We start from the raw sequence: 12,056 nt of genomic DNA on the forward strand, positions 1-12,056 counted from the left end.
CTCATAATCTTCTGCGGCTACGTCTCAACTGAGAATCTACTGTGGCTATGTCTCAACTCAGAATCTACTGCGGCTATGTCTCAACTCAGAATCTACTGCGGCTACGTCTCAACTCAGAATCTACTGCGCCTACGTCTCAACTCAGAATCTACTGCGGCTACAACTCAACTCAGAATCTACTGCGGCTACAACTCAACTCAGAATCTACTGCGGCTACGTCTCAACTCAGAATCTACTGCGGCTACGTCTCAACTCAGAATCTACTGCGGCTCCAAGTCAACTCAGAATCTACTGCGGCTACGTCTCAACTCATAATCTACTGCGGCTACGTCTCAACTCACAATCTACTGCGGCTACAAGTCAACTCAGAATCTACTGCGGCTGCAAGTCAACTCAGAATCTACTGCGGTTACAAGTCAACTCAGAATCTAATGTGGCTACGTCTCAACTCGGAATCTACTGTGGCTACGTCTCAACTCAGAATCTACTGCGGCTACGTCTCAACTCGGAATCTACTGCGGCTACAAGTCAACTCCGAATCTACTGCGGCTACATCTCAACTCAGAATGTACTGCGGCTACAAGTCAACTCAGAATCTACTGCGGCTACAAGTCAACTCGGAATCTACTGCGGCTAAAAGTCAACTCAGAATCTACTGCGGCTACAAGTCAACTCAGAATCTACTGTGGCTACAATTCAACTCAGAATCTACTGCGGCTACAAGTCAACTCAGTATCTACTGCGGCTACGTCTCAACTCAGAATCTACTGCGGCTACGTCTCAACTCAGAATCTACTGCGGCTACGTCTCAACTCGGAATCTACTGCAACTACGTCTCAACTCTGAATCTACTGCGGCTACGTTTCAACTCGAAATCTACTGCGGCTACGTCTCATCTCAGAATCTACTGCGGCTACAAGTCACCTCAGAATCTACTGCGGCTACAATTCAACTCAGAATCTACTGCAGCTACGTCTCAACTCAGAATCTACTGCGGCTACAAGTCAACTCAGAATCTACTGCGGCTACAAGTCAACTCGGAATCTACTGCGGCTACGTCTCAACTCAGAATCTACTGCGGATACAAGTCAACTCAGAATCTACTGCGGATACAAGTCAACTCAGAATCTACTGCGGCTACAAGTCAACTCAGAATCTACTGCGGCTACGTCTCAACTCGGAATCTACTGCGGCTACGACTCAACTCAGAATCTACTGCGGCTACAAGTCAACTCAGAATCTACTGCGGCTACGTCTCAAGTCAGAATCTACTGCGGCTACAACTCAACTCAGAATCTACTGCGGCTACGTATCAACTCAGAATCCACTGCGGCTACGTATCAACTCAGAATCTACTGCGGATACAACCCAATTCATAATCTTCTGCGGCTACATCTCAACTCAGAATCTACTGCGGCTATGTCTCAACTCAGAATCTACTGCGGCTATGACTAAACTCAGAATCTACTGCGGCTACGTCTCAACTCAGAATCTACTGCGGCTACAACTCAACTCAGAATCTACTGCGGCTACAACTCAACTCAGAATCTACTGCGGCTACGTATCAACTCAGAATCTACTGCGGATACAACTCAACTCATAATCTTCTGCGGCTACGTCTCAGCTCAGAATCTACTGCGGCTATGTCTCAACTCAGAATCTACTGCGGCTATGTCTCAACTCAGAATCTACTGCGGCTACGTCTCAACTCAGAATCTACTGCGCCTACGTCTCAACTATGAATCTACTGCGGCTACAACTCAACTCAGAATCTACTGCCTCTACAAGTCAACTCAGAATCTACTGCGGCTACGTCTCAACTCAGAATCTACTGCGGCTACGTCTCAACTCAGAATCTACTGCGGCTCCAAGTCAACTCAGAATCTACTGCGGCTACGTCTCAACTCAGAATCTAATGCGGCTACGTCTCAACTCACAATCTACTGCGGCTACAAGTCAACTCAGAATCTACTGCGGCTGCAAGTCAACTCAGAATCTACTGCGGTTACAAGTCAACTCAGAATCTAATGTGGCTACGTCTCAACTCGGAATCTACTGTGGCTACGTCTCAACTCAGAATCTACTGCGGCTACGTCTCAACTCGGAATCTACTGCGGCTACAAGTCAACTCCGAATCTACTGCGGCTACGTCTCAACTCAGAATGTACTGCGGCTACAAGTCAACTCAGAATCTACTGCGGCTACAAGTCAACTCGGAATCTACTGCGGCTATAAGTCAACTCAGAATCTACTGCGGCTACAAGTCAACTCAGAATCTACTGTGGCTACAATTCAACTCAGAATCTACTGCGGCTACAAGTCAACTCAGTATCTACTGCGGCTACGTCTCAACTCAGAATCTACTGCGGATACAAGTCAACTCAGAATCTACTGCGGATACAAGTCAACTCAGAATCTACTGCGGCTACAAGTCAACTCAGAATCTACTGCGGCTACGTCTCAACTCGGAATCTACTGCGGCTAAGACTCAACACAGAATCTACTGCGGCTACAAGTCAACTCAGAATCTACTGCGGCTACGTCACAACTCGGAATCTACTGCGGCTACGTCTCAACTCAGAATCTACTGCGGCTACAAGTCAACTCAAAATCTACTGCGGCTACGTCTCAACTCGGAATCTACTGCGGCTACAAGTCAACTCAGAATCTACTGCGGCTACAAGTCAACTCAGAATCTACTGCTGCTACGTCTCAACTCAGAATCTACTGCAGCTACAAGTCAACTCAGAATCTACTGCAACTACAAGTCAACTCAGAATCTACTGCGGCTAAAATTCAACTCAGAATCTACTGCGGCTACAAGTCAACTCAGAATCTACTGCGGCTACAAGTCAACTCAGAATCTAATGCGGCTAAGTCTCAACTCAGAATCTACTGCGGCTACAAGTCAACTCAGAATCTAATGCGGCTAAGTCTCAACTCAGAATCTACTGCGGCTACGTCTCAACTCAGAATCTACTGCGGCTACAAGTCATCTCAGAATCTACTGCGGCTACAAGTCAACTCAGAATCTACTGTGGCTACGTCTCAACTCAGAATCTACTTCGGCTACGTCTCAACTCAGAATCTACTGCGGCTACGTCTCAAGTCAGAATCAACTGCGGCTACAACTCAACTCAGAATCTACTGCGGCTATGTCTCAACTCAGAATCTACTGCGGCTACAACTCAACTCAGAATCTACTGCGGCTATGTCTCAACTCAGAATCTACTGCGGCTACGTCTCAACCCAGAATCTACTGCGGCTACAAGTCAACTCAGAATCTACTGCGGCTACGTCTCAACTCAGAATCTACTGCTCCTATGTCTCAACTCAGAATCTACTGCGGCTACAACTCAACTCAGAATCTACTGCGGCTACGTCTCAACTCAGAATCTACTGCGGCTACGTCTCAACTCGGAATCTACTGCGGCTACGTCTCAACTCAGAATCTACTGCGGCTACGTCTCAACTCAGAATCTACTGCGGCTCCAAGTCAACTCAGAATCTACTGCGGCTACGTCTCAACTCAGAATCTACTGCGGCTACGTCTCAACTCACAATCTACTGCGGCTACAAGTCAACTCAGAATCTACTGCGGCTGCAAGTCAACTCAGAATCTACTGCGGTTACAAGTCAACTCAGAATCTAATGTGGCTACGTCTCAACTCGGAATCTACTGTGGCTACGTCTCAACTCAGAATCTACTGCGGCTACGTCTCAACTCGGAATCTACTGCGGCTACAAGTCAACTCCGAATCTACTGCGGCTACGTCTCAACTCAGAATGTACTGCGGCTACAAGTCAACTCAGAATCTACTGCGGCTATAAGTCAACTCGGAATCTACTGCGGCTAAAATTCAACTCAGAATCTACTGCAGCTACAGGTCAACTCAGAATCTACTGTGGCTACAATTCAACTCAGAATCTACTGCGGCTACAAGTCAACTCAGTATCTACTGCGGCTACGTCTCAACTCAGAATCTACTGCGGCTACGTCTCAACTCAGAATCTACTGCGGCTACGTCTCAACTCGGAATCTACTGCAACTACATCTCAACTCAGAATCTACTGCGGCTACGTTTCAACTCGAAATCTACTGCGGCTACGTCTCAACTCAGAATCTACTGCGGCTACAAGTCAACTCAGAATCTACTGCGGCTACAATTCAACTCAGAATCTACTGCGGCTACGTCTCAACTCAGAATCTACTGCGGCTACAAGTCAACTCAGAATCTACTGCGGCTACAAGTCAACTCAGAATCTACTGCGGCTACAAGTACACTCGGAATCTACTGCGGCTACGTCTCAACTCAGAATCTACTGCGGATACAAGTCAACTCAGAATCTACTGCGGATACAAGTCAACTCAGAATCTACTGCGGCTACAAGTCAACTCAGAATCTACTGCGGCTACGTCTCAACTCGGAATCTACTGCGGCTACGACTCAACTCAGAATCTACTGCGGCTACAAGTCAACTCAGAATCTACTGCGGCTACGTCACAACTCGGAATCTACTGCGGCTACGTCTCAACTCAGAATCTACTGCGGCTACAAGTCAACTCAAAATCTACTGCGGCTACGTCTCAACTCGGAATCTACTGCGGCTACAAGTCAACTCAGAATCTACTGCGGCTACAAGTCAACTCAGAATCTACTGCTGCTACGTCTCAACTCAGAATCTACTGCAGCTACGTCTCAACTCAGAATCTACTGCAGCTACAAGTCAACTCAGAATCTACTGCAACTACAAGTCAACTCAGAATCTACTGCGGCTAAAATTCAACTCAGAATCTACTGCAACTACAAGTCAACTCAGAATCTACTGCGGCTAAAATTCAACTCAGAATCTACTGCGGCTACAAGTCAACTCAGAATCTACTGCGGCTACAAGTCAACTCAGAATCTAATGCGGCTAAGTCTCAACTCAGAATCTACTGCGGCTACAAGTCAACTCAGAATCTAATGCGGCTAAGTCTCAACTCAGAATCTACTGCGGCTACGTCTCAACTCAGAATCTACTGCGGCTACAAGTCATCTCAGAATCTACTGCGGCTACAAGTCAACTCAGAATCTACTGCGGCTACAAGTCAACTCAGAATCTACTGCAGCTACAAGTCAACTCAGAATCTACTGTGGCTACGTCTCAACTCAGAATCTACTTCGGCTACGTCTCAACTCAGAATCTACTGCGGCTACGTCTCAAGTCAGAATCAACTGCGGCTACATCTCAACTCAGAATCTACTGCGGCTACGTCTCAACTCAGAATCTACTGCGGCTACAAGTCAACTCAGAATCTACTGCGGCTACGTCTCAAGTCAGAATCTACTGCTCCTATGTCTCAACTCAGAATCTACTGCGGCTACAACTCAACTCAGAATCTACTGCGGCTACGTCTCAACTCAGAATCTACTGCGGCTACGTCTCAACTCAGAATCTACTGCGGCTACGTCTCAACTCAGAATCTACTCCGGCTATGTCTCAACTCAGAATCTACTGCGGCTATGTCTCAACCCAGAATCTACTGCGGCTACGTCTCAACTCAAAATCTACTGCGGCTACGCCTCAACTCAGAGTCTACTGCGGCTGCAACTCAACTCAAAATCTACTGCGGCTACGTCTCAACTCAGAATCTACTGCGGCTACGTCTCAACTCAGAATCTACTGCAGGTACAACTCAACTCAGAATCAACAGCGGCTACAACACATCTCAGAATCTACTGCGGCTACGTCTCAACTCAGAATCTACTGCAGCTACAACTCAACTCAGAATCTACTGCGGCTCCAACTCAACTCAGAATCTACTGCGGCTACGTCTCAACTCAGAATCTACTGCGGCTACGTCTCAACTCAGAATCTACTCCGGCTACGTCTCAACTCAGAATCTAAAGCGGCTACAACTCAACCCAGAATCTGCTGCGGCTGCGTCTCAATTCAGAATCTACTGCGGCTATAACTCAACTCAGAATCTACTGCGGCTACGTCTCAACTCAGAATCTACTGCAGCTACGTCTCAACTCAGAATCTACTGCAGCTACAACTCAACTCAGAATCTACTGCGGCTACGTCTCAACTCAGAATTAATTGCGGCTATGTTTCAACTCAGAATCTACTGCGGCTACGTCTAAACTCAGAATCTACTGCGGCTACGACTAAACTCAGAATCTACTGCGGCTAAGTCTCAACTCAGAATCTACTGCGGCTACGACTCAACTCAGAATCTACTGCGGCTACATCTCAACTCAGAATCTACTGCGCCTACGTCTCAACTCAGAATCTACTGCAGCTACGTCTCAACTCAGAATCTACTGCAGCTACAACTCAACTAAGAATCTACTGCGGATAAAACTCAACTCAGAATCTACTGCGGCTACGACTCAACTCAAAATCTACTGCGGCTACAACTCAACTCAGAATCTACTGCGGCTACGTCTCAACTCAGAATCTACTGCGGCTACGTCTCAACTCAGAATCTACTGCGCCTACGTATCAACTCAGAATCTACTGCTGCTACAAGTCAACTCAGAATCTACTGCGGCTACGTCTCAAGTCAGAATCTACTGCGGCTACGTCTCAACTCAGAATCTACTGAGGCTACAACTCAACTCAGAATCTACTGCGGCTACGTCTCAAGTCAGAATCTACTGCGGCTACAACTCAACTCAGAATCTACTGCGGCTACGTATCAACTCAGAATCCACTGCGGCTACGTATCAACTCAGAATCTACTGCGGATACAACCCAATTCATAATCTTCTGCGGCTACATCTCAACTCAGAATCTACTGCGGCTATGTCTCAACTCAGAATCTACTGCGGCTATGACTAAACTCAGAATCTACTGCGGCTACGTCTCAACTCAGAATCTACTGCGGCTACAACTCAACTCAGAATCTACTGCGGCTACAAGTCAACTCAGAATCTACTGCGGCTACGTATCAACTCAGAATCTACTGCGGATACAACTCAACTCATAATCTTCTGCGGCTACGTCTCAACTCAGAATCTACTGCGGCTATGTCTCAACTCAGAATCTACTGCGGCTATGTCTCAACTCAGAATCTACTGCGGCTACGTCTCAACTCAGAATCTACTGCGCCTACGTCTCAACTCAGAATCTACTGCGGCTACAACTCAACTCAGAATCTACTCCGGCTACAAGTCAACTCAGAATCTACTGCGGCTACGTCTCAACTCAGAATCTACTGCGGCTACGTCTCAACTCAGAATCTACTGCGGCTCCAAGTCAACTCAGAATCTACTGCGGCTACGTCTCAACTCACAATCTACTGCGGCTACAAGTCAACTCAGAATCTACTGCGGCTGCAAGTCAACTCAGAATCTACTGCGGTTACAAGTCAACTCAGAATCTAATGTGGCTACGTCTCAACTCGGAATCTACTGTGGCTACGTCTCAACTCAGAATCTACTGCGGCTACGTCTCAACTCGGAATCTACTGCGGCTACAAGTCAACTCCGAATCTACTGAGGCTACGTCTCAACTCAGAATGTACTGCGGCTACAAGTCAACTCAGAATCTACTGCGGCTATAAGTCAACTCGGAATCTACTGCGGCTAAAAGTCAACTCAGAATCTACTGCGGCTACAGGTCAACTCAGAATATACTGTGGCTACAATTCAACTCAGAATCTACTGCGGCTACAAGTCAACTCAGTATCTACTGCGGCTACGTCTCAACTCAGAATCTACTGCGGCTACGTCTCAACTCAGAATCTACTGCGGCTACGTCTCAACTCGGAATCTACTGCAACTACGTCTCAACTCAGAATCTACTGCGGCTACGTTTCAACTCGAAATCTACTGCGGCTACGTCTCAACTCAGAATCTACTGCGGCTACAAGTCAACTCAGAATCTACTGCGGCTACAATTCAACTCAGAATCTACTGCGGCTACGTCTCAACTCAGAATCTACTGCGGCTACAAGTCAACTCAGAATCTACTGCGGCTACAAGTCAACTCAGAATCTACTGCGGCTACAAGTCAACTCGGAATCTACTGCGGCTACGTCTCAACTCAGAATCTACTGCGGATACAAGTCAACTCAGAATCTACTGCGGATACAAGTCAACTCAGAATCTACTGCGGCTACAAGTCAACTCAGAATCTACTGCGGCTAAAAGTCAACTCAGAATCTACTGCGGCTAAGACTCAACACAGAATCTACTGCGGCTACAAGTCAACTCAGAATCTACTGCGGCTACGTCACAACTCGGAATCTACTGCGGCTACGTCTCAACTCAGAATCTACTGCGGCTACAAGTCAACTCAAAATCTACTGCGGCTACGTCTCAACTCAGAATCTACTGCGGCTACAAGTCAACTCAGAATCTACTGCTGCTACGTCTCAACTCAGAATCTACTGCAGCTACAAGTCAACTCAGAATCTACTGCAACTACAAGTCAACTCAGAATCTACTGCGGCTAAAATTCAACTCAGAATCTACTGCGGCTACAAGTCAACTCAGAATCTACTGCGGCTACAAGTCAACTCAGAATCTAATGCGGCTAAGTCTCAACTCAGAATCTACTGCGGCTACAAGTCAACTCAGAATCTAATGCGGCTAAGTCTCAACTCAGAATCTACTGCGGCTACGTCTCAACTCAGAATCTACTGCGGCTACAAGTCTTCTCAGAATCTACTGCGGCTACAAGTCAACTCAGAATCTACTGCGGCTACAAGTCAACTCAGAATCTACTGCAGCTACAAGTCAACTCAGAATCTACTGTGGCTACGTCTCAACTCAGAATCTACTTCGGCTACGTCTCAACTCAGAATCTACTGCGGCTACGTCTCAAGTCAGAATCAACTGCGGCTACAACTCAACTCAGAATCTACTGCGGCTATGTCTCAACTCAGAATCTACTGCGGCTACAACTCAACTCATAATCTACTGCGGCTATGTCTCAACTCAGAATCTACTGCGGCTACGTCTCAACCCAGAATCTACTGCGGCTACAAGTCAACTCAGAATCTACTGCGGCTACGTCTCAACTCAGAATCTACTGCTCCTATGTCTCAACTCAGAATCTACTGCGGCTACAACTCAACTCAGAATCTACTGCGGCTACGTCTCAACTCAGAATCTACTGCGGCTACGTCTCAACTCAGAATCTACTGCGGCTACGTCTCAACTCAGAATCTACTCCGGCTATGTCTCAACTCAGAATCTACTGCGGCTATGTCTCAACCCAGAATCTACTGCGGCTACGTCTCAACTCAAAATCTACTGCGGCTACGCCTCAACTCAGAGTCTACTGCGGCTGCAACTCAACTCAAAATCTACTGCGGCTACGTCTCAACTCAGAATCTACTGCGGCTACGTCTCAACTCAGAATCTACTGCAGGTACAACTCAACTCAGAATCAACTGCGGCTACAACACATCTCAGAATCTACTGCGGCTACGTCTCAACTCAGAATCTACTGCAGCTACAACTCAACTCAGAATCTACTGCGGCTACAACTCAACTCAGAATCTACTGCGGCTACGTCTCAACTCAGAATCTACTGCGGCTACAAGTCAACTCAGAATCTACTCCGGCTACGTCTCAACTCAGAATCTACTGCGGCTACGACTAAACTCAGAATCTACTGCGGCTAAGTCTCAACTCAGAATCTACTGCGGCTACGACTCAACTCAGAATCTACTGCAGCTACATCTCAACTCAGAATCTACTGCGCCTACGTCTCAACTCAGAATCTACTGCAGCTACGTCTCAACTCTGAATCTACTGCGGCTACAACTCAACTAAGAATCTACTGCGGATAAAACTCAACTCAGAATCTACTGCGGCTACGACTCAACTCAAAATCTACTGCGGCTACAACTCAACTCAGAATCTACTGCGGCTACGTCTCAACTCAGAATCTACTGCGGCTACGTCTCAACTCAGAATCTACTGCGCCTACGTATCAACTCAGAATCTACTGCTGCTACAAGTCAACTCAGAATCTACTGCGGCTACGTCTCAACTCAGAATCTACTGCGGCTACGTCTCAACTCAGAATCTACTGAGGCTGCAACTCAACTCAGAATCTACTGCGGCTACGTCTCAAGTCAGAATCTACTGCGGCTACAACTCAACTCAGAATCTACTGTGGCTACGTATCAACTCAGAATCCACTGCGGCTACGTATCAACTCAGAATCTACTGCGGATACAACCCAATTCATAATCTTCTGCGGCTACATCTCAACTCAGAATCTACTGCGGCTATGTCTCAACTCAGAATCTACTGCGGCTATGTCTCAACTCAGAATCTACTGCGGCTACGTCTCAACTCAGAATCTACTGCGGCTACAACTCAACTCAGAATCTACTGCGGCTACAACTCAACTCAGAATCTACTGCGGCTACTTATCAACTCAGAATCTACTGCGGATACAACTCAACTCATAATCTTCTGCGGCTACGTCTCAACTCAGAATCTACTGCGTCTATGTCTCAACTCAGAATCTACTGCGGCTATGTCTCAACTCAGAATCTACTGCGGCTACGTCTCAACTCAGAATCTACTGCGCCTACGTCTCAACTGAGAATCTACTGCGGCTACAACTCAACTCAGAATCTACTGCGGCTACATGTCAACTCAGAATCTACTGCGGCTACGTCTCAACTCAGAATCTACTGCGGCTACGTCTCAACTCAGAATCTACTGCGGCTCCAAGTCAACTCAGAATCTACTGCGGCTACGTCTCAACTCAGAATCTACTGCGGCTACGTCTCAACTCACAATCTACTGCGGCTACAAGTCAACTCAGAATCTACTGCGGCTGCAAGTCAACTCAGAATCTACTGCGGTTACAAGTCAACTCAGAATCTAATGTGGCTACGTCTCAACTCGGAATCTACTGTGGCTACGTCTCAACTCAGAATCTACTGCGGCTACGTCTCAACTCGGAATCTACTGCGGCTACAAGTCAACTCAGAATCTACTGCGGCTACGTCTCAACTCAGAATGTACTGCGGCTACAAGTCAACTCAGAATCTACTGCGGCTACGTCTCAACTCAGAATCTACTGCGGCTACAAGTCAACTCAGAATCTACTCTGGCTACGTCTCAACTCAGAATCTACTGCGGCTACAACTCAACCCAGAATCTGCTGCGGCTGCGTCTCAATTCAGAATCTACTGCGGCTATAACTCAACTCAGAATCTACTGCGGCTACGTCTCAACTCAGAATCTACTGCAGCTACGTCTCAACTCAGAATCTACTGCAGCTACAACTCAACTCAGAATCTACTGCGGCTACGTCTCAACTCAGAATCTATTGCGGCTATGTTTCAACTCAGAATCTACTGCGGCTACGTCTCAACTCAGAATCTACTGCGCCTACGTATCAACTCAGAATCTACTGCTGCTACAAGTCAACTCAGAATCTACTGCGGCTACGTTTCAAGTCAGAATCTACTGCGGCTACGTCTCAACTCAGAATCTACTGAGGCTACAACTCAACTCAGAATCTACTGCGGCTACGTCTCAACTCAGAATCTACTGCGGCTACAAGTCAACTCAGAATCTATTGCGGCTATGTTTCAACTCAGAATCCACTGCGGCTACGTATCAACTCAGAATCTACTGCGGATACAACCCAATTCATAATCTTCTGCGGCTACATCTCAACTCAGAATCTACTGCGGCTATGTCTCAACTCAGAATCTACTGCGGCTATGTCTCAACTCAGAATCTACTGCGGCTACGTCTCAACTCAGAATCTACTGCGGCTACAACTCAACTCAGAATCTACTGCGGCTACAACTCAACTCAGAATCTACTGCGGCTACGTATCAACTCAGAATCTACTGCGGATACAACTCAACTCATAATCTTCTGCGGCTACGTCTCAACTCAGAATCTACTGCGGCTATGTCTCAACTCAGAATCTACTGCGGCTATGTCTCAACTCAGAATATACTGCGGCTACGTCTCAACTCAGAATCTACTGCGCCTACGTCTCAACTCAGAATCTACTGCGGCTACAACTCAACTCAGAATCTACTGCTGCTACAAGTCAACTCAGAATCTACTGCG

Source organism: Coturnix japonica, chromosome 20 (assembly GCF_054131305.1).
Source record: "Coturnix japonica strain WE chromosome 20, WE-NBRP24, whole genome shotgun sequence".
Lineage (NCBI taxonomy): Eukaryota > Metazoa > Chordata > Aves > Galliformes > Phasianidae > Coturnix > Coturnix japonica.